The 23,582-nt window shown below is 45.1% G+C and overlaps 1 protein-coding gene across 10 annotated transcripts in view; it reads left to right on the forward strand.

The window, feature by feature from the left end:
• The first annotated feature begins 866 nt into the window (after window positions 1–866).
• LOC120496387 (excitatory amino acid transporter 4-like) overlaps window positions 867–23,582 on the forward strand; it is a 38,771-nt gene continuing 16,055 nt past the window's right edge. For 2 of the 10 annotated variants that reach the window (XM_039696788.1, XM_039696787.1), the window contains exons 1-4: window positions 872–1,111; window positions 2,273–2,316; window positions 11,070–11,198; window positions 15,551–15,667. The gene's annotated coding sequence lies outside the window, so the exon portion shown is untranslated. Of the gene's footprint in view, window positions 1,112–2,272; window positions 2,317–11,069; window positions 11,199–15,550; window positions 15,668–23,582 lie in introns of all 10 variants that reach the window. The other 8 variants (XM_039696791.1, XM_039696784.1, XM_039696793.1 and 5 more) reach the window with 5 other exon arrangements.

Genomic DNA, 23,582 nt, shown 5'->3' on the forward strand with positions numbered 1-23,582 from the left:
CTGGCCTAAAATAATTAGAAATACAAAACTGCTAAATGATCGAGCCATTCCTTCCTTGCTAATAGTGTGATCCCGATGGAGGTAGGAAGGCTGCAAATGATATGGCTGTAACAGTGAGGACAGGCTATGAAAAGTGCAGAGTAACGTGGCAGATTGTTTCACTGGCTTTCACCCACAGTCAGGTCTGTGGAAACTGATTCCTCCAAACTAGCAGAGAAGCAATTGTGTGTGAAATCTCACCATTGTCCACAAAGGAGACAGAGGAGTCCTGCAACTTTATTCAAATAAAAAAAGGAGAGAGTCCACTGGGACATATCCTTGTGGGGTCTCTCAAAATTTTGGAGGCCTCAGCCTCTCTTTTTTATCCCAAACTCCTTGCCGCATGTTGCCCTCTTCCTTTCCCCACTGTCTGAAGTACTAGGAAGGTAGAGCCTTCCCAAACTGCCTATCACATATTCCCCCTTCAAAGTATCATTTTACCCCAAAGTTCATAAGCTCAGGCTTGTGCTGAGTCCTTCACTCATCTGTTTCAGGAGTTGGGCTGTCTGGACTCCATAACAAACCTGCTTCTTGAAGTTAGGGGAGAATTAAAACCCATTTCAAATACTTCAACCCATGGAATTGTTTGAAAAGACATTAGCACACGTTTTCCCTACCAAGGCCTCCTGGCTCGTGTTTGTGTCCTGCCGCTGCAGCCCGGCAGAAGCCCAGACGCTACTGCCCGGCATTTCCCTGAGCCCTACGAGTGCCTGCTCCGGCCGTGCCGCTCTCCGCAGAGCACCGAGGGATAGCCCGGCCCCGCTGTCTGCAGCCTGCCCTGACCCCCATCCGCCCGGCCCGGGGCGTGGAACTGCGCCTCGCCCGCTGGGGCCGGCGGAAGTCACGGGCACAAAGAAAGAATAAGGAACGAGCTGTGGATGTGATGCTTGTGGCTAACCCCTCCTCTCCAAAGGCTTTCTTTCCATCCTCAAAAGCTCGGTGCCCGAGCAGTTGGAAGTGGGCAGAGCCTGTCATTCGACCTGAGCAGGCAGAGCTTGGTTCCTGAAAGAGTCTGAACTACCCCCTCCCCCCGAGCCCTCCACAAGCTTTACTCCAGGTCTGCAATTTGAAGGTATGGTGAGCACCCTGTAAAGGTAATACTCTGCTAAATTTTGCATTGAGACTTTGTTAATCATACAGGAGATCACAAATGTGGGCAGGATTCATGATCTGGGGAATCATTAAAGATATTAGGGGACTTGAAAGGATCAAAAATTCTCTTTTTTATTTCTGGATTTCAGAAATTTAGTGCATTTCCTACCATCACAGGAAGAGGGGAAGAGGTATCACTAATATAATTTGTCCTTACAGATTTTACATGAATCCAGGTTTTGTGAACAGATGTTCATACACTTCTGACCTTCAAGAAGCAGCTTTGCTCTTGGACTGTAAAGGAGCTGAACTGCCTAAGGCAATATATTGGCTACGTCACTGCTTTCTATCAATCTTTTACATATTCTCTGACAGCTATGCAAAATATATATTTTAACTTGAACTCAGTATGTAATTTTTTTGTGCTCAATGCCAGGTTGGTTAGACTGAGCAAGCACAACTTCTTTAAATTTCACTTTATTTTCTGACACCACATTTTAAATTATTTTATTTGGAAAGTGCTAACAGACCTCCCCATCAAGTGGTTTTTGAGACAATATTTTAAACATGTGGATGAAACATATACGCATATAAAACCTCATCCAAGGAAAGCATATAATGGAATTGACGCCTTGCTAAATAACCTTGTTACTGCGTAGCTAAATAAGATCCCTCAGAGAACATGTCTTTGCTGAGGCTCGTTCCCTCTCTTGGGAGTGCCTACAAGGTTGACGACTGGCCTCCCCCCACCCCCGCCGGGATCGGGATCGTTTGTGGAGGCACTCGCTCTGCATTTTCTCTTCCCTGCTGTGATCAAAGGCAGTGGGTGCCTTGTGGCCATTAGCAAGTGAGGTGCTCCATGGTATAGGAGTGTTACATGGAACAATCTAAATAATATTATATGTTAATAATTAATACTTTATTTGCTGGGTTTGTATCATTTAATTGCATATAGCGCTGCAAAGGAACCGGCAATAGCACATTCACAGTGTGTAGCATAGTTGCCAGGATTTACAGCTGTGTAATTCCATGGGGTTCATTCCCGTTGGTTAGCACTGGCTGTACACTGGTGACCTGAGTGACATTGTAGCACAAGGCCTTTCTGCCCAGACACTCGCACGCTTTTCTCACCTTTTCACAGGGAACTAAACGAACCTGCCGTGAGCACAGCTGCAGATTAGAGAGGTAAGAGTGTGTTTGTGTGTGGAAAAGCACCGGAAAGAGGGGCAAATAAGTCAAAGGGAGAGCACACAAAGGTTTTCAGACCATCAGCCGGGATTCCTCAATTCTTGAAAGGCTGGCATTCGTTAGTCACTTTATCGTTCATGTCTTTAAGTAAGAAGAGTCTGTAAGTTTGACTAATTTTACGAGAGATAGCAGGGTTTGAGTTAACCGGGGATGAGGAGATGTCCAGAGCTGATCACTTAGCAGAGGTGCAAGTAGTGCAAGCATCAGGGAACAGGTTTCTGGCCAGAGCTGAAGGAGAGGTCTGTTCTGTCGGTCCCCATGCTGGAGCCTCACCCTTCATGTTGCACTGCCTTGTCTGTCACCAGTGCTAAAAAAATATTTCAAAGCAGAGCAAAGTGTGCAAGATACTGTTCCAGAGGCACTTCTTATCACAGTGCTAAAAGAGAGCTGAGCAGATAGTGCAGGTATCCTGGCAAATATACACAATTCATGGGACCAGAGCAGCAGCCTGGCAAGCAGATAAACACACTGCTGGTTTGCTTCCCAAGTTCTTCAGCATGGTGTGCTGTAATGAAGAAGAGTGGAATTTTCCATCTGGTTAATCAGACTTTGCGTGCCATCCTGCTGTCTCCCCACCATCGATGCTTGCAGATGCCCATTTAGCTGCAGGCTATGAACGGTGAGATTTCTCAGGGGCTTCTCCTAGGTCAGGAACAATCACTGGAAAAGTAGATCAGGGAGCTCACAGAGGAGGTGGCCTGATAAGCTGGGAACGTGCCTTCCCTTTGGCTCAGTTTCTGTAATGAGCTGTGAGATAGCTTGCGTTGCCTCTGTTGACAGCTTGCAGCCAGCACAGCACCACTCCAAGCTTTTCTGAGCAAGGACTTGAGACCCACATGCCTGCCTGAGATCAGCCTAACATCTGCAGGCATCTGGGGCCACCTCATGACCCATGTGCTTTATAACCCATGAGAAGGGATGGGGAGAAAACTCCCTGTGTGGGAATTTGGAAAGGATGCTTGCTTGGAGGCAGGAGTGTTCCCATATACTGTGGCCACCTATAGGCCACCTATACATGACTGTGCTGTGTGCTGGCACAGGACAGCCAGCTTGGAGCACCCTTCCTATCTATGGAGACCTTCCAAATCACAGCCCAGTACTGTCTATGCATACTGCCTGCATGGGCCAGGGAGATCCAGGCACCAGATCTGTGCAGTCTCAGTGGGTGAAGTGTGCTCAACAAATCCTTGTGTAGCACCAAAGGAGGCAAACCAATCCCTGAGACACCAGCCCTGGAGAACTGCTTGAAGAGATGGCCATGCTTCCCCCTGTAATACTTCAAAGACGTAGCGGAAAGGGCAAAGCTTATGAAGCTGAACCTGTTCAACTGTTAATTTGAAAGCTGGTTTATTGACTTCAGACTGCATTAATATGTTAATATATTAATACATAAAAGTGATTTGTCAGAAATCTTGCTGACAGGACAAGATACAAACATAGGCAGATAGCTACATATGCCTTTGGTATAAGATACCATTTGATGACAAAAGCAGTTTGGCAAGGAGATGCACATAGAGACTCCTGCAGCCTGAAAGAGGATGTCCTGTATCTTTCTGATACAGCTTCCAGGAGATACAGCCTTCCACAATGGGAAAGATTTGGAGATTCCTGCTGCATCTGGGAACCTTTGAGTTCTCCACTTGGGGTCTTAAGGCAAGGCTCTACCCCAAGGTGAACACATGTTTTGTCAAAATTAGGAGCCTAAGAAACATGACAGAACAGTGTCATTAATGGAGTGAAATAAAGTCTCTGAAGAAGAGGAAGTTAGAATGTGGTTTTTCTAGACAAAACTCACTGTCATTTCATTCTAATGAGAATACAAAGTCCATGAGGAATGGTTGAAAGCAGATGGTTTTAGGGGATTCTGCAATTCAATAAAGGAAAGCAAATAGGGTAGATTTCCTCTAGAGCTATCTGCATTTTCTGAAGTTTTGTGGATTTTAATTCTTCTCCTTCCAGAAAGCCATTCAGTAACAGGGTAGACTCCCTGTTATTGAATAGAAACCAAATTGCAAAATCAAACCCCAGAAGTCAACATAATGCTTCAGTCTCTAGTTTAAGATCTCACTTGGAAGGAGAGGAAGAGGAACCGTGTGAATCCATGTTGAGGGAGGTGGGCGATTTGAGGGAGCATCTGGAAAAAACTTGGAGGTGCTGCTGTCCTAGTGACAGCTGCAGGATCATCCACCTTGATTAAGACTTTCATACCACAGACCTCATTTGCATTGTGTCTAAGACTGCCTGCAGGTGCTGTATGCATGAGTGTTTGCCTATCCGTGGTGATTAAGCTACAGCCTCTTGATGTGTCAATGTCAGCATTACCATTAGCATTAGTAGCTTCAGTTCAGCTCCTCTACAGCAGCAGCTGACTGCCTCTTTGTAGTGATTATGCATCATTTCCAGGGTCAGGTAGACCCAGGCTTATATAATTTGCCTGAAACTGTGGTGAATTCATGACCACCAGAAGACAGTAATGCAGGTTCTAAGATTTCTTTAAAATAGTATATTCTACTTAAAAGAAAATTAATTAACACAGGGCTATTCCTGTCCTGAAAAATGAGGTCAGATTACATGATCACACTTGGTCCCTTTTGTCCTTGTAATACATATACAAATACACAGCATTGGGTACTGTTGGAGAAGAGCACAATGCCAATGGTAATATGATATGGAGAATGGCAAAGAAAATGGGCCAAGTTAAATCTGGACAAATATATCATCAGAGCAGCAGAAGTGAAGCTTTTCCATCCTGTTTTCCCAGCTCAGAGAAGGCAGACACCCCATAGCAGTATCAGACCAAGCTACTTGAAGCAACAGAAAGGCTTTGTGACATCTTCTGGTTTGCACAACTTATTAATGGAGGATGCCCAAATGAAAGTCACATTCTGTTGTTGCAAAATCATGCAAGTTATTCCCCTGAAATAATTAATTGCTAGTTCAACATTTCAGTCTATTGGCATGGAACAGGGTGTATATGAAGATGCTCTATTGCAGAGTCTTAGCCACAGAAACAAACCGTGCTCAGAACAAATAATAATTGTGTCCCCTACTGTTCAGAAGAGTGTTGCTGCTACTGCCAGTGATTGTTTGTTTGCTTTTATAATTGCTTGTCTACATAAAAAATGCCTTCAAACAATATAGTGTAACCTAAACGTAGTTCCTCTCAATACAGCTGCTCTTCCAGTTTTGGCCTTCCTACTGCCATAGTTGTCCTATGGGATAACATCACTCTATACTGAAGATTCTTGGGTTACCAGGAACCATCTAACATCACTGAAGCCAGAAACTGTTCCAGAGTGATTGCTTCCAACACAATAACCTTTGCTTCTTAAGAACCCAACTGTTATTCTTGGCTGGGATTCCCTTCTCTCTAACCATTCTTTGTTACCTCATCATCACCTACCTGTGGTGGCAGGGAGTTAGGGAAGAGCACCAGGAAAGTGCTGCTGAGGAGGGAACAGAGCAATGAAAAGAAAAAAATAGAGAAAAACTACAAAGGTGAATAACCCAAGCTCACTAGAGATAAGTCTGGGGGCACCGTGCTGATGATGTTAGACAGATGGTGTGCTAGTGAGGTCCTTCAGACTGTAATCTCCATGCTTGGGGAAGGGATGGAGATTGAGGTGGCAGCAAAGAAGCAAGGGTTATTGATGGGTTAGAAACCATGGAATCATCTGAGAGTGGTCATGTAGGAATTAGGGCTTCTTCCTCCAAAAAATGGTGGGATCAATAGGCCAACTGATGTGCACCTACACCGGTACCCACAGCATGGACAACAGGAGGAGCTGGGAGCTATGGTGCAGCTGAAAAACTATGGCATAGTTGCCATCACAGAGGCATGGTGGGATAACTCACATGACTGGAGTGCTACAATGGGTAGCTGTAGACTTCTCAGAAGGAACAGGAGAGAAAGGGGGAACTGTTGTGGTAAACCTGTGTGTGAGGCAGTGGTTTGACTGCCTCAAGCTTAATGATGGCAATTGATGTCACAAGACTTTTGCTTTATATATATATTTCATATACCCATAGCTTTGTAGACTATTGTTGTATTGTATAGTTATATAGTTTCTTAGTTTACTTCAGTACTTTTCCAGTACTCTGTTAAAACAGACACATTCCTGGAATTCTATTCTAATCTTACTTCTTCAGTGAACCAAGGCCATTCTTCTGCTTTCCTATGTATGTAGACATAAACAATGTGGGCCTAGAACCAAGAGGGGAGGCTTCAGTAGGAGGCTAAACCAAGGGGGAAATTACTTGATTAACTGCACTTCTAATTAGGGATTCTTGTCAACTATGCTAATATGCTAAACTTATAAAAGTGTCATAGACCTATATCATGTGTGCATTTTGGTGTGCATTTTGGTGTTCATTTTGGGCTGATAAAAGCATCTCAATGATAAGGTCGAATGCTTAGGTTTATGGTTAAGGGGTAATGTCAATGACTGTCATAGACTGACCAACCAGGAAGAAGAGGCAGACAGAACATTCTCTAAGCAGATGGAAAAATCCCCACAATCACTGGTTCTTGTTCTTGTGTGAGACTTCAGCTTACCAGATGTCTGCTGGAAATACAACAGTGGAGAGAAAAGAGTCTATGAGATTCCTGGAGTGCATGGAAGAGAACTGCCTGACACAGCTGGAAAGTGAGACAACCAGGGAAGCTGCTCTGCTGGACTTGCTGTTTATGAGCAGAGATGGACTGATGGGGGTCGTGACTGCTGAGGCCATCTGGACACAGTGATGAAGAAGTGACAGAGTTTTTGATACTGGAGAAATAAGGAAGGAGGACAGCAGAACTGCCACCCTGCATTTCTGGAGAGCAGACTTGGGTCTGTTTAGGAGACTGATTGAGAGTCCCTTGGGAAGCTGTCCTGAGAGGTGAAGGGGTCCAGGAAGGCTGAACATTCTTCAAGAAGGAAATTGTCAAGGCACAAGAACAGGCTGTCCCCATGTGCTGAAAGACAAGCTAGTGAGGAAGAGACTGGCCTGACTGAACAGAGAAATTTGGAACTCAGGGAGGAAAAGAGCATTTATGACCTCTGGAAAAAGGGGCAGGGAACTCAGGAGGACTATAAGGATGTTGGGAGGTTAGGCAGGGAGAAAGTTAGAAGGGCCAAAGCCCAGCTAGAAATTAATATGTCCCATGCTGCAAAAGATAACAAAAGGTGTTTCTATAGGTCCATCAGCAACAGAAAGGCCAAGGAGAATCTCCATCCCTTATTGGATGTGGTGAGAAGCATTGCCACAAACTATGAGGAAGAGGCTGAAGTACTTAATGCCTTCTTTGCCTCAGTCTTTAATAGCAAACATTTGTCCTCAGGGTAGCCTGAACTAGAAGACAGACATGGGGAGCAGAATCAAGACCCTATAATCTAAGAGTGAATGGCCTGTAGTCTGCTATGCCACTTAGACCAGCACAAGTTCAAGGGTACAGAAGGAGGTGGTGAAAGAGCTCACCAAGCCACATGTTTTACCATCAATTCCTGGTCAGCCAGAGAGGTCCTAGGTCACAGGAAGTCAGCAAATGTGATGCACACATATAAGAAGGATTGGAAGAAGGATCCAGTGAACTACAGGTCAGTGAGTGCCAGAGAAGGTGAAGAAGCAGATCATCTTAAGCTGTCATGTGGCATGTGTAGGACAACCAGGGGATCAGCTCAGCCAGCATGGGTTTATGAAAGGCAGGTCCTGCTTGACCTCCTTCTATGACAAGGTGACCTGTTTAGTGGATGGAGGAAAAGCTGTGCATGTTGTATACCTCAACCTTAATAAAACTTTTGACACTGTATCCCACTGTATTCTGGAGAAACTGTCTGCTCATGGTTTGGACAGGTGTGCTCTTTATGGGTAAAAGCTGTCTGGACGTCTGAACCAAGAGAGTGGTGGTGAATGGAGTCACATCCAGCTGGGACCAATGGTGTTAGTTTTAGGCTCAATCCTGTTTAAGGTTTTCATTGATGATCTGGACGAGGGGATCAAGGAGACCCTCAGTCATTTCACAGATGACACCAAGCTGGGTGGGTGGGATGCTGATTTGCTGGAGGGCAGGAATGCTCTGCAGAGGCAATTTGACAGGCTGGATCAATGGGCCAAGGCCAACCAGGCAAAGGGCCAGGCCTTGCCCTTGGGTCACAAGAACCCCAGGGGACAATCCAGGTTTGGGGCAGAGTGGCTGGAAAGCTGCCAGCGGTGAAGGGCCTGGGGGTGCTGTCAATAGCAGCTGAACCTGAGCCCAGGTGTGCCCAGGTGGCCAAGAAGGCCAATGGCACCTGGCCTGTACCAGCCACAGTGTGGCCCGCAGGACCAGGGCAGTGACCTCCCCTCTGTGTCAGGCACCTGTGAGGCCCCACCTCAAATCCTGGGGTCAGTTTTTGGCCCCCCATGGCAAGAAAGTCACTGAAGGGCTGGAGCATGTCCAGAGAAAGGAACAGAGCTGGGGAAGGGTCTGGAGCACAAGGCTGATAAGGAGCAGCTGAGGGGGCTGCGGGGGCTCAGCCTGGAGAAAAGGAGGCTCAGGGTGATCTTACCACTCTCTGCATCACCCTCACAGGAAAGTGGTTGGGTTCTCTTCCTGGGGAACAAGGGACAGGACAGTAGCAAATGGCCTCAAGTTGCACCAGGTGAGGTTTAGACTGGAAAAATTTCTTCACTGAAAAGGCTGTCCAGCCCTGGCACAGCTGCCCAGGGCAGTGGTGGAGTCTCCATCCCTGCAGGGATTTAAAGGCCATGTGGATGTGGCACTTGGGAGCATGGGTTAGTAGTGGGCTTGGCAATGCTGGGGGAATAGTTCAACTTAATGATCTCAGAGGGCTTTTTCAAACTGAACGATATTGTGGAGACCATGGGGAAAAAAACACCTAGGGTTTGATCCTTACTATTTGAAAGCATGACTCAGAAGGAATGGAGTGAGATGAGACAAGGCAGGAGATGAAGGGATAAAGTCAGATGGCATTCATGTCACTCTATTGTGGGTATTCAGATAACATGCTGGTTTGAAATGCCTCTTCCTGGGCAGACAGTAGTTTTCAGAAATAATGATCTAGAGAAAGGTACAGTCTTCGTATGTACACTGCTTTCTTCTGCCTCTATGGCAAGGCACATCCAACTTGTGCTGTTTGGAAGTCTATTCTTCTCCATAGCAGGAAATTTTCTTATTTTGCCTGAGTTTCAAGAAGAAATAATATATCTGTAAGGGCAATCCATGGGAGTTGTGCAGCCTGTCATTCTGGCAGAATGTATTTCATAGTGCTTCAAAGGATGTACAAAGATGGGCCCTGAGAAATGCTTCTACCCACTATAAATTCCCTTGTGAGGTTGCATTGCATGTCTCTCTTTAGAGCAGCCTGAGCAATTGGGCACATGTAGAATTCAGCTGTCCAAACTTACAAGTGAGTGCAAGAAAACTTACTAGAGTAATAAAGAATCTCATATAGGTATAAAGAGTTATGTAATAGTTAAAATGCCAAAAACACATAGAGAAGGCACCTCTGGTACGTTGCCGAAACAGACAGTGATTTTCCAACTACTGTGACAAAAAACATAAATCTTGTGCTGATATTCAGCCAGGCAGCTGATGACTGTTGGCATCTTCACTGAAACTCCATTCTGCACAGAAACTGCAACAGTGCAGTGGAGAGAGCTGCTAAACCTGGGAGTCTGAGAACCAGGGAGCCTATTGTGTAGTAGAATGCACAGCCAACCACAGGCTGCAAGAGCAGAGGTGGGAAGGAAGGAGAGATGCGGCCTGATCATGGAAAGGAAGAAAGGAAAGCACAGTACCACATTGGCATTGGAATTGTCTCTGTGCAGCATAAGCAGTGGAAGAAATTGCATTCCCAAATCATGGGTAAAACACAAAATTCAGTAGAATAAATGTACAAATACAATAAGGCAAGTGATAATAAAAAGGTTTTAAGAAAGAACTTGTTTGTGACATCAAATCTGAATCAAGTCTCAAGTAGCTCAGGGAGAACTGCTAGTATATAGTGCAGCAGACAAGCATGGGGTTGGGAGGAAGCGTCAGAGGTGGATTAGGGCAGGGAAGAAAATCAAAATTACTCCTCACCCCTCTTGTCATGCTATGGGAATCAGGTGAGTTTCCACCAGGGAACCTCTCAGGATGGGAGCAGGGGGTTTATTTTACAGTGGCATGACAGTGCAGTTTCTCAAACTGTTTGAAGAAAATGGTGTTTTTGAAAAGTCAGGCATCAGAGTAACCACTGTAAGAATCTGCAGTTTGCACTGGCTGTGCCTGTATAGTGATTTACAGGGATTGCTAAAAAAAAAAAAACAACAACAACAACAAAAAGTACATAACAAGTCACATAAACTCCCAATGCAGAACTCTTAGGAATGTGCAGCACAAGTTCCCAGTTTCCCAGTGTACCTGGAAGAAGCAGGGAGCATGAGCTGGGATTCAAAGTAGCTAAAATGCCTCATACTCTCAGCAGAGACAAGAAAAAAATGAGGGCACTTTAGAATGACAGAAACTTCAGAAATTCACAAAACTTTGTCTCACTCATCAGTTGAAACTATTTGGACAAAATTTGGGGGTAATAATTTTTGTCACTGGACATACAATTTTTTAGTTTCACCATCTTTGTTTTATTATCCCATCAGAAATTCTAACCAAATGTCTTGGCAGGTGCTGTCAGTGAGAACAACATCACATGCTCTTTCTCTTTTAGCTCTCAGCCCTGTTCTCCTTGGCCCTTGCTCCTCCCTCCAGGCTGCACCCAGGAAAATGCACCATAGCAGTTTGGCTACATGGGGACACTGCAGAGCACCATGACACCTTGAAGTATATAAAAAATGAGGTAAAAATATTATGAGAGGCACTCACATAAAGAAAAACTACAGCTCAGGTAGGAGTAGATTTATATCAGTCAGATCCAAACCAAAATATTTCTTTACATTTATGAATTTTCATATGCTTCATGTATGGTAAGAGTTGAAATTTTGACTTTTTGTTAAAAAATAGGGCAAAAATAGATGTTGAGAGATTGGCATTTCCCATAGGAAGGAAATTCCATTATTTGAGTAGCTCTGTGAAGCATGAAGGAAGTTCATTTGCAGAAAGTCTGCTAACTTGTAATGAAGGTCACAGCTGCATAATTGGACTCCGTTCCCAGGGCCAGTGAGCAATGCAGGAGAAAGAATTAATACCAACCCCCAAATTAAGGTTACTGTAACAAGGAGAACAAGACTATAGAATTGCAAAATCCAGGGAGGGAAGGGCTGAAGGATTGCTTAACACAAAAAGAAATCACATCTTTCCCCATGACAATTAGTAGCAGGGAATATCCCAGTGGCTTTTTACACTCCAGCAGAAAGTATCTATGTCCTAGGACAGGTCTAGGTATGGACAGTCCATATCCATCCTCCCAGTTACCACATGTTCAGTTGACAGGGCTGTGACAGTTGCCTGCCATTCACTACATCATAGTCCTGAAGGGTTTTTTTCCAGCAGTTCAGAAAAAATCAAGCACTTTCAAAAGACTGATATGCAAAGTGCTTGCTGGAAGCCAGGGAAGCCATGGGACAGTGGATGCAACCATCTACTTGTGTTTTGCATCCCAGCCCCACACCCTCAACCCCTTCTCGAGGCTGTGTCCAAAGTGGACACTCTAACTGCATTCTAATAGAGACTCACATGGGAGATTTACCTTATTACATTATGAGTCAACTCTTAGCCCATTTATAAGTGTTTTACTTTTTAAAGATCTAATAGAAATCAGTCTTTTTTAAAAAGTAGAGGTGATAAAGAAGGAGTTGTTCTGCTGGACCTGCAAACTTCTCCTTTAGACACACAAGCCCTTTGTCAAAATTTGTCTAAAGAGTCATTTGTCCAGAACTTTGCTTGTTTAGGATCTGGGTCTTTCCAATTTGGGCAGAGATACTGATGCTGTCTGGATTTATATCTTTTTTTCTTTTATATATTTTCTGTATTCTTTACACATCTATTTGTAGCTTTGTCATCTATAATTGTAACTTAGTTTCAATATTTTCCTAGGCAGAAAAACAAAACAAATTCCAGGACCCTTATGCTGTCTTTGTTCTCCTTAGAAACCAAGGCTGAAACCAGCTCTTCGAGACATATTTTTATAAACAGGGCCTGTCCTTATCTGAGGGAGGAGGATTTAGAAGGTGCTAGAGCTAGGGGGCATTGCTTCATGGAGTGTACTTCTAATTGGGAGGTCTTGTCAGATGTGTTAATTTGCAGAATCTATACAAATGGCACACGGGTTACGTGGGGCAAGCTTCTTCAGCGTTTTTCACCTAACAGACTGTGCACCTAAGGATCCTTGTATAATGGTACCCTTTTTATCATCCTGTGTCTGGCTTGTATTTCTAGGACTAGAGAAAAAGGCATCAATACAGACTGAGGGCATTTCTAAGGATGGAAAGGGTGCAAAACTGCCCTGTCCCTATGTAACATTTTTTTGTCTACTTGTGGAATTAGGAGAAATAATTTTGAAAGGTGCTTGGTGGAGGAAATTTCCAGAGGGCTGATTTTGGAAATCTGTTTCCCATCAAGCCCTTCCTTTATCTTCAAGCAACTGTGCAAGGATAGCATCAGAACACCCTCTGAAGGTGACTCTATGACAAGAGGTGCAGTTGTCATGTCTTTTCTCATTGCCTCTCACAAGGTGACATCGTGAGTTTCCTTTGTACCCATTGTTGAAAACTTAGAGCATCATGTGGCCTCTGATATGGATGACCAAGTGTGCCTGGCACTCCTAGAACAAGGATACATTTGGGAGAGTTACCTGACCATCGGGTTTGTACCTAAGGATTGCTCTACCCTGGAAAGACTGCCTGGGCATCAGGCTGCTCCATTTTGAGGAAGCAGAGCTCTTCACCTCCTCCATAGCTTCAGGCTGCTGCTCTGTGTCCTATTTAATAACTCAAAGTTGCCTGGAAATTGCCACAGGTACAAGTCAAAATATGGAAAAAGCTGCCAAAGGAGAAGGTTTAAGGCACTTGTCACTGCAAGTTTATGGCTTAAAAAGGCCTATGGGTGCTAACCAGGGGATTAAAAACCAGGGTAGGAATTAGGAGAGATTCCAGGAGCCAAGCTGGACTTCAGGCATAGGAGGTGGAAAGGACAACCATTCGCTGTTAGCTAAACACTGATGCCTGAGATGGAAACAGGCAATAGAACAGCCTTTGAGGGGTGGCCAAGTGCACAGCTGCTCTGCTGCTCTCTGGGTGGCACCAGAAATGCACTAGTCCTACATAGGAGTGCTCTGCTACAAGTCATCAGCCCCCAGAAGTGCCAACAGTGCTGTCAGGGGCCCTGCTGCAAGAGCAGCTTCTGGCCAAGCTATGTGAGAAGCAGGGGCATGAGAAATAGGAGATGTCCTTTCTCTGTGACTGCCCAGCAATGGCCGATATGAACCATCAGAAGAAGCAATGATCAACCATTTACCAGGCTGGGCCATCACAATCAGTCTCCCTGTAATTCTGTAGCTGGACTGCCTCTCAGTCACATTTCTTCAGGGTTTTGGTGCGTGGTACAGGCAGAGCATACCTATTCCCCAAAACCAGAAACATTAATTTTGGAATAAAAATAATTTTTTGGGTAGCCCATTCCAATATGTGTTTTTCTGGAAAGATGACTGAAACCTTGCAGGGACAGTACTTGAATTTACAGTCCCCAGTTGACACTTGCGTGACCTGAGATGTTGTTGAACCTTCAATAAGATTAGGGTCATTAGTGCCATGTGAGCCATGGAATCATGTGAAGACCAAGAAATTTCTTGGGTTCAGAGAGTGTGTCTTTGTCTCCTAATGCAGCGATGGCTTGTGTCTGGAGCAAGTTTAAACAAGGGAGAACGACAGACACAGTCATGATTCCAAATGTTTCATTGAGCAAAGTCCCATCTAATAATCATCCTGATTTATGGTCACACTCAATGATTTTAAAGTTCTTTTCAAACCTAAACAATTATGTGATCAAAATCTGAAAAAACACCATTTGGTGTTGGGAGTTTGCTCTCTGTAACCTGGGCTGAAGAGGTCCAGTTCTCCTCTTCCTACAGAGCTGATGAGGACACAGGATTTGGGGGGATTTAATTTCCAGCATCATCTATAAATAAACATGATGCTTTGCCTTTGACCTATGCCTGACTAGATGAGTTCAAACTCTTTGGCAAGCTCCATCTGCAGACACAATATATCAGCCTTGGTATGCCAAAGCCAGAGCACACAGCAAAACCCCTACACTGAGTTAAGAAGAAAGCTACTTTCATTGAACAACTATGTCCATTGTGAGTCATGTATCTGGTAGGGCTAGAAACAGAGATGTTATTGTAACTTTAATGCTGTGGCTTGATTTTTGGATATAATTTTTCACTCTGCCACATTCAGAGGCCAGAGTGGGCTGTGTGGTGTTCACACCTGTAACCTGACTTGTGGTTTTGACATAGTGTGTTGATAAAAAAATTTTAATGTGGGACTTTTATCTAAGAAACTACATCAGGAATCAATATTTAAGAAACCAGTGAGCAGTGGAAGTTTTGCCTGCTTCCTTGGAAGAAGAGTCTGTTTTCCTGACATTGTACAGCTACTGTATTTCCTTTGCATGCTCAATGAACTGATTCCTCCATAAGATGTGCCTAATACATTGAAGAGAAGCTGCAGCAGTTTGGCTGAGGCACAGACACGTCTATCCCCTAAGGCTGATCTGGACAAGCCACAGGAGTGTCTGGACCTCAGAGGTCCTGTGCACACAGACTGGACCAGTGAAGGACCTGCCTGTCCAATACTCAGCTGTTGCTGCTGGATTAACCTGTACATGCAGCCTCCCTTGTGGAAGGAACCCTTGCAAGGGGCAGGAGTGGAACAGAGATGAGATTTGATTCTCATTTAACAGCTGCTCTGCTCTCTGTTACTGCTAGCTCTCCTTTAAGCTTGTGTGAGGAGGCAGAAAGAAGAAAGTGCAAACCCACCAGTACTGTGAAACCCAGTAAAGGCTCTGTGCAACCTCCTGATGACAGGTGCTTTCTGTGCTCTGATCTGGTGCAATCATCAAAGATTTTTTCTGTCTCCTCCTACATGCCACTCCCCCACCCCTTTCTGCCATGTATCCTGAGCATATACAGTCTTCCTTTCCTCTCTCAGGAGGTATTGCTTAGAGGTCTCTGCTAACGCTGTACTTTTCTAGGGAGAAAATCCTGCTTCCTGCCTTTGAAAGAATTAAAGAACGAAACAACGCAGAATAATCCCCCAAGACGAAAACTACTTGCTTCCCTCTGTGCTTGGCAACCTGCACTGGTTCCAGGTGAGTGGTTTTATCAGGGAATCTGAATGCATGAATAAGAGTGGTGCCAGTACCAGGGGCTGAAGCAGGGCAGGAGATTTCCTTGGACATGTGCATGAGAGTGGCAGGGATAGTTCTCATCTGCTTTAGGACAGGGAGATGCCTAGTGGGGGGTGCTCTAAAAACAGGACTCTGTGTCTTGGGTTGAGGTTAAACGCCTGGTGGGAAGCTTGAACAAGACAACCTTATCACAGGACCTTGGCATGAATAGAGTGAATTGTGGAGAGTGGCACTTGTCCTTCCAGTATTGTACTTAGGCCCCAAACCCACTGCTCCGCTGGTGATCACTGTCATTGTAGAGCTCAGCTGGGCTGAAATTCCTGCCTATTGCAGATTCCTCTCCCTTTAGCTGGTTCTCTCTCACAAAGACGGGTCAGTGGCTGGACCCTGAACAGATCTGCTTTCCTTATGGGTCCATTGTTGTGGTAGGAGTTCTCTGGGAGGTAGCTGGCTCACAGGTGTCAAGAAAGAGAAACACCCTACTGAGCAGAAAGCCCTTCCAGGGACTGCTATAGCAACACAAAGATGGCTCAGTTGGGCTTGTGAATGGAAATTATCAGCATAGGCTCTTTCATTGCACTGCTTTCAGCTTGTATTTCCCTTCCCAAGGGCAAGCAATGGGCCAGGCTGCAAAGGATCTAATAGTATGAGGGGTGAAAAAAAAAGCCCAGGCAGTAGCACAACGGCTGGATTTAATGCTCGTGATCACAGGCACTGAGCTACTGATGGGGGGATGTCAGGTGGGAGTGGAGACATCTGCTCCTCCTTTGCCATCCTTGCAAAAACAATCCCCACAAAGAATCTGTTTTTACTCAGCTGGCAGTAGGGGGACTGTAGCTTCCTGCCCTGGCGTGCCCATGGTCTGCCCAAAAGCCAATGGAACTTGAGAGCTGCTAACAGCAACTTTCAGACCACTGAGCAGAGTGACATGCCCCTTCCTCATAAGCACTGAGCCTTCCCTCCCACCATGTGAGGATGAGCTATTTAACTCCTCTCCCTTGGTGACCCAGCACCAGAAGTCCACCTCAGAAAGACTGGCACAGATTTTTCAGTGACCCCTTGCCTTGCCCTTCCATATCTGCCTGACTGTGCATAACTCTTTCCAACACCTCTCTTTCTACAGAGATTTCTCCTTCTCCCACTTTGGGTGCTTCCTTGCTGCCACCTTCAGAAACTTCCCTCACTGAAAATTCTACTGGTTTTGATGTTGAACATAAAGCAAAGTTTCCTTGGAGACAAGAGAAACAGTGGACTCCAAGTGCTGGTTATTTCAGTCTGTCTGGCTTTCAGCAATGAAAACTAAAATGGGGTTGCATTAGCAGAGGGAAGAGGGAGCCTAGGGCAACTGTCCTTGAGGGAGATACCTGACATGCTTTTCCAGTGTCATCCTTTCAGCAGCATGGCTTGACCAGGTACCACGTGCCATGCCCGTGGCAGGGTGTGATGGTACACACTGTACCAAACACTGCTGTCTTGGGATTATATTGCCTCTCTTCCACCAGCCCCTGGAGGATGGTAAACCTAGGAGAAGGTTTGCAATGGGCATTTCTATTTTGGCTGACTTCTGCCAGTCCCAGGAGTAAAACTGGCTAATTAGATTAACCCCTTTTTATGTTCTTCTACACAGACATTAGCAATAGTGGGACAATGTGTAAAGCAGCCACATTTTAGTCATTGTTTCCCATCCATTTTTTCTGAATACTGAGAACTGGGCCTGTCCCAGCCAAGTGCCTGAACCCTCTGGCAAATGGTGCTCTCCTCTGCTGTGCTGGACATGCAGATTTTTGCCTCTCTTGGGCCAGGTTATTTGATCATCAGCTGATATCTCTTGGACACATTGGTAATCAGAAAGCTGTGTCAGGATGTCATATAAGGGCAGGGGAAGGAGGCATGAGATGGCAGCTGCGTTCTGCCTTATGAGATAGTGCAGCACAGGGCAAGAAGGCAGACACCGTCTTCATCTGAAATTTTGTTATTTTTTCCAATCCCACACACCATGGCAAGAGTGCCCTGTAATGCCATGTCTTGCCAGTGGTCAGGACCTTCCCATTTCCCAGAGGAGTATCTCACAGTGGATCCACTTGATTGATTGCTCCCCCTTTGCTGGTTCACCCCTAAGTCCTCACAATCTGTCCAACAGCCACAAATGGCATTTGGCTGTTTCAATGAAGCAGCATTTTCTTTGTCTTTCAGTGTGGTGCAGAAGCGCTGTGCAGGGGTCAGAGGGTGAAAGAAGAGTGGAAAACCAACCATTTACCTGTGCTAATTGTAAATATAAATCATCTCCAGGACACTGCCATGAACAGGATGTGTCAGTGCTGTCTGAAGTCCTGTAAAGCTTTGTCTCACAGCACATCAGCAGAAGGAAGGTCACAGCGTTGCTGAGGTTGGCAGGGACCCCTAAACATCACCTAGTGCAATCCCTCTACCCAAAACAGAGTCAGCCACAGTTGGTTGCTCAGGACTGTGTACAGACAGCTTTTGAATACCTCCAAGAATGGAGAACACCTCACTAGCCCCTTTGTGCAACCTGCCCCAGTGTTCAGTCTGTCTTGCAGTGACAAAGACTCACTTTATCCTTAAGAAGAATTTCCTGGTAGTTAATTAATGTCTGCCACTTCTCATGGTCACTGTGCAACACTGAAAAGGTCTGGCACTGAATTCTTCATATCCTCCTGCAAGTGTAAATTGGTAAGACCTACCCCAAGCCCTCTCTCCTCCAGGCTGAGCAGTCCCAGATCTCCCAGTCTTTCCTCACAGGAGATGCCCCAGTCCCACCATCATCTCTGCAGTCCTTCAGTGGACTCTCTTTCCTGTATCCATACTGGGAAACCCAGACCTGGACATAGAACACCAGCTGTGGCCTCACCAGTGCTGAGTCAGAGGGGAGGGATCACCTCTCTCAACCTGCTGGCACAAGCACAGCAGAATTTCTGGACTCTAGTGCTGGTCCCACCTGGGATGTTCTGGGAGTTCTGAGGTCCCTGGGGTGATGTACTAGCTGCAGGCCTTAAGAAACTGTTATTAGGGGTCTGATGTTGAGTTTTGTCTGGACCATTTAAAGTAGTCAGCTATATTTCTTCATCTACCACAGCCTTGCTCTGACCATTACCTGGACAAAGCTAGGTCAGAGATCTCTGCAGCCCACCCCCATGCTCAGAACACTTGCTTCTTTGTGACCTCTGAGCTGTTGCATGTCTCTGGAATGAGAGCAGAGCTGCACACAGGCATGAAGTAGATTTATTTCCCTACATGTAGTTTCTCCTCTTGTCATGAAGCAGTATTAAGGCATGAGAAGCTCATGTGAAACAGAGAATAGTCCCCTTTGGTTCCAAACAGTCAAACAGCTTCTCTGCAGGCAGCAGAACTGTCTGTTCTCCCTGGCAGACACTCAATGTATCAGAACTGACCTCCTCTGGCGAGCACCGCCACCCTGACCTCTTAAGAGATGTTTTCCATGTGGAACTGTGCCCTCTGCAGATCTACATGCTGCCTAGATCTGCATGTGCAGATGCAGCCTATCTCCTCCAGCTCTGCCCAGATCTTGCCTCCAGATGCAGCCCTATGGCCACAGCAGCACTGGGCTCTGCACTGTGCCAATACTGCCCAGTGACAGGCATCACACCCACGGGGCTCTGCAGGGCTACCCCAGTACCGTGGAACACGGAGACTGAGACTCTGCCTGCCTGCCCAGTGGACAGACTGGATTCATGACCAGTGCATTTCTGAAGAAAGTCTGCCCTTCACCTCTGCTGATAGTGTGAAACATGCACGGCTGAGGAGGAGCTTGCTTGTGAGCTCCCATGGATGCAAACTGTCTTAATACAGACAGTGCAAAACTTTGCAGCACATGAAGAAAAATTGATAAACACTTACAGCCTGCCTCTTGATGTTTGAATAACTGAATGTAGAAACATTTCAGTGATGACAGCTTTATAACAGTCAAACTTGGCTGAGTTTTTTCTGAAGCTGAGCCTGCAGAACAAAGAAAGCAAGTAATTGAAGACTTTCACAGCAGCTTTCTTAGAATCTGAGTTAAATGCAAAATTTCTTCAGCAAGCAACTTGAAATTTGTCCAAATAATTTAATTTTTTTTTAATGTTGTTGTGATGTAGCAATATTTAGGATGTGTATATGGGTTTCTAAATACAAGTTTCAAGCATTTAATGTTGCGATGTGAAAGGTGTATCATTCCCACAAGTTAGAGTCATGTCTTGGCATTTTCCTTTTATGACAAGACAAAGTCTGAGATTACTCTCACTCTAAATTTCAAACACAGCACTGTACCAACTATTAGGAGGAAAATAACTCCATCCCAGCTACCACTCATCCTCTCAGGGATGGAATATTTTCTTCTTTCTCCCCTAATGTCTCCCAAATAATTCTTAGTACTTTCTTCTGTCAGTCTGTGCTTTTCTGTGGTGTTTCCAGTTTCTTTGTGAGTCAACTCACAAAGAAACTGGAATTCGGAGTTTTTCTTTCTGTGTTTACTGCTTTTTATTTATGCATAGAGCAGATCATTCTTCCTGTCACTTGTGAGCAGATGAACAGCTCAGCCCTCTGCACACTTTCTTTTTGGACCTCACAACTGGAATCTCTGTTGGCACCCTGTCACCAAAAGTAATGATGAAAAGGGGATCTCCCCTTTCATTCCCTTTCATATCCATTGCTTTAAAAACCTTTCATGCATGAGCCTTTACAAAAGTATTTAAAAAGCCTGACTGATTTGACACTGAAGCCATATCCTTACTGATGTGGGTTTTCTTTCAACTACATGCATTTGAACATTGCTTTTTACTCCTGCTCTCCCTAGTTCTTCATTTAAACAAACTGGCCTTTTCTCTGGGAGAGGGGCATGGCCAAAATGTGGTAGGCTATGTGTCTTTACAGAGCCTGTAGTCAAAGATTACATTCAAGATATTATTTCAAGAAGTTTCTCTGCTGTGTACAACATTTTACTCTCAGATTTTGAGTGTGGAACTTTGTGAGACTAAAATTATAGAATTTGTGAGAAGGGGATGCAAATCTGTCCTGATGCTTCCACACTTGGCTCTCCAGCCCTGTGAGTGTGCCACGGCTATCTCCAATCTCCCTTCAACCAGAATTTTAATATCTTCTATCTTACAAGATGTTCACAGGAAGATGCTGCACACTGGATGTTTTTTTGATGTCAGCTTTTCTGATGTTGGCTGCTTTAACAGAGATGTTCTTCAATGTTCAGTGCAAGTTGGAAAAGGTGCATCTCAGTCGATTCAGAGCTTCCCTGTTTTCTAGCTCTTTATAAATGCTTAAACTCTACTGCACTCCTCCTCCCTTGTTGAAAATCTCCTTGGGTAGATGGAGAGATAAACACAGAAAAATCTGCAAAGAGCAGGACAAAATGTAGTGCAGAAGCCTTCCTTCCCATTTTTCACTTTCACCAACATCTGACTTATACCTCTAAAATAGCCAAAATTCCTCTGTTTATGTGAAACCTCACTGCCAGGAACTAGGTATGAGTTTTGCAACACTGATCTTTCTTGCAAAATATATTGTGCTCCCTGCTCAAACCTTGAAGTTACCTCCAAAAATACTCTGTCAAATATCTCAGTGTTTCTGGCAGAGTGGAGACTGGTGAAGCAGTCACAGATAGAACAACCTTCACCAAGAGAGCAAAAGCCACCTTCTTCTTCACAAGAAGGGAAATCCAAGCCATTGACAAGAGATTTTTTGTGACTTTACTACAACAGTCTGAGAACTTCCTGCTCATGCAATAGAGAATACAAAATTCCAGACCAGCGTTGCAGAGAGAATATGCTGTGGAGGGGGGTGTTCTGTTGCAAAATATGCAGATAGAGAAAGAGAGCAAGTCAGAAAGAGGATGGGGACATCAAAGGAGCAAGATCTGCTGATGAGTTCCTTCTGTGCAATAACTTTTACTCTAAGAAGGCAGCTGAACACATGGTGCAACATGGGATCTAATGATTAATCTTGTACTTTCTCATATCAAAATAGAAATTTAATTTTGTTTGGACAAAAATACATTTTCCAGATGGGGAGATATCTGGAGAAAAAAATGGGTGAGTCCTTTTATATCTGTGGGTTCTGCTCCCACCTTCCCTTTACAGGAAATTGTACCATTGCTGTGGTAGGGTCCAACTCTAAGAAAGGCACGGTTTGCAGGAGGGGGAGACCACTTTTCCTTACTCAACATGGGTCTCCTCTCAGGTCACCACAGCAAATGAAAAGTTTGGTTTGTGTATAGAAAGTCTGTGGTGGGTGATTTTAGAGTAATCAATGTGACTTTTGACGTCACTAAACGAGCTTTCCACGTCAAAGTAAGGCAGTACTTCACATTACCAATGTGTGCTGGGTCATTTGATGAAGAGTGAGTGGTTTGGGAATAAGAAGAAAGTGTCCGGGGCTTGAAAGTTTCTCTGGTGGTTCTTCTTTTGGAAGTCATTGCCTCAGGTAGCTCTCCTGTAGGAAGCCACACGGCAACCCTGCTGACTGGGAAGCAAGCCAACGTTATTCTAATCCATCAGAAAGGTGTAATGGAAGACACAAAGAACTACACAAAAACCGATGAGTCTAACCTCAGTTTCTAGAAAAATTATGGAGAAGGTCCTACTGAACATGACTGAAAAGCATTTGAAGAGTAATGCAATCTTCAGCATGGGTTTACAGAGAAAAAGTCCTCTCTAACCAGTTTGATTTCTTTTTAGGAAGAGGTACACCCCAAGTTGATAAAGGGAAGGTGGTGCATGCAGTTTTCCTGGCTTTTAGTGAAGCTTTTGATACTGTCCCTACAACATCCTTCTGGACAGTTGTCCAGCTGTGGGAGGGGCAAGTTGATGGTGTGCAGTGTGAAGAGCCGGCTGGACAGCAGGGCTTGAATGGTGGTAGTGAATGGGGCTGTGTCTTGCTGGTGAGTGGTCACTGGAGGTGTCCTTGCAGCTTAACACTGTAGCCAGTACTGTTCAGTATTTTATCCATGATTCAGATGCAGGAATTGAATATTCCATTAGCAAGTTTGTTGACAAAATCAAACTGGGAGGTGCCATTGACTTCCTTGAGGAACAAGAGGCCTCAAAGGAGAATTTGGATTAATTGGAGCATTGGGCTATCTCAGGCATGAAATGGAAGTAGTCCAAGTGCTATTTTCTGCAGTTGAGAGGGAGTAACACTGAGTACAAGTCTAAACTGGGAGAGGAGTGGCTGAAGAGCAGAGAGGGACCTGGGGGTGCAGATTGGCCGCAGGCTCAAGAGGAGTGAGCAGTGTGCCCAGGCAGCTGAGAGGGCAAATTGCATGCTGGAGAGACATCACACACAGAATGACCAGCAGGTCCAGAGAGGGGATTATCACATAGTAGTCAGCATTGCTGCAGCCTCACATGGAGCACTGTGAGCATATTGAAGAAGGATATGAAGGTCCTCAAAGATGTCCAGAGGAGGGGAATGGAGGGTGAACTTTCTGGTGATGAGCTGGAAGGCATGTCCTACAAGGAGCAGCTGAGCAGGCTTGTCTCCTTCAGAGAAATGGAGTCTGGGTTGCATTGCTTTCTGCAGCTTCCTCAGGAGGGAATGTGGAGAGGGAAGTTCTGGACTGTTCTCTCTGAGATCCAGGGACAGCACAACTGGGAATGATCCAAAGTCATGCCAGGGGATGATCAGACTGGATGTTAGGAAGTTCTAATGCCCAAGCAAGAGGACAAGGAGTAATGGCCTTAAACAAAACCACAAAAAGTTCCACCTCAGCATGAGGTAGCACTTCCTAACATTGAAGGTGGCAGAGGACTGGAACAGCTGCCCAGGCAGGATATGGAGTCTCCCTCTGGAGACATTCAAACCCACCTAGGTATGTGTTCCAGTGTCAACTGTTCTGGGTCATTTGTTC

This window comes from Passer montanus, unplaced genomic scaffold, assembly GCF_014805655.1.
Source record: "Passer montanus isolate IOZ18808 unplaced genomic scaffold, ASM1480565v1 scaffold114, whole genome shotgun sequence".
NCBI classification, from domain to species: Eukaryota; Metazoa; Chordata; class Aves; order Passeriformes; family Passeridae; genus Passer; species Passer montanus.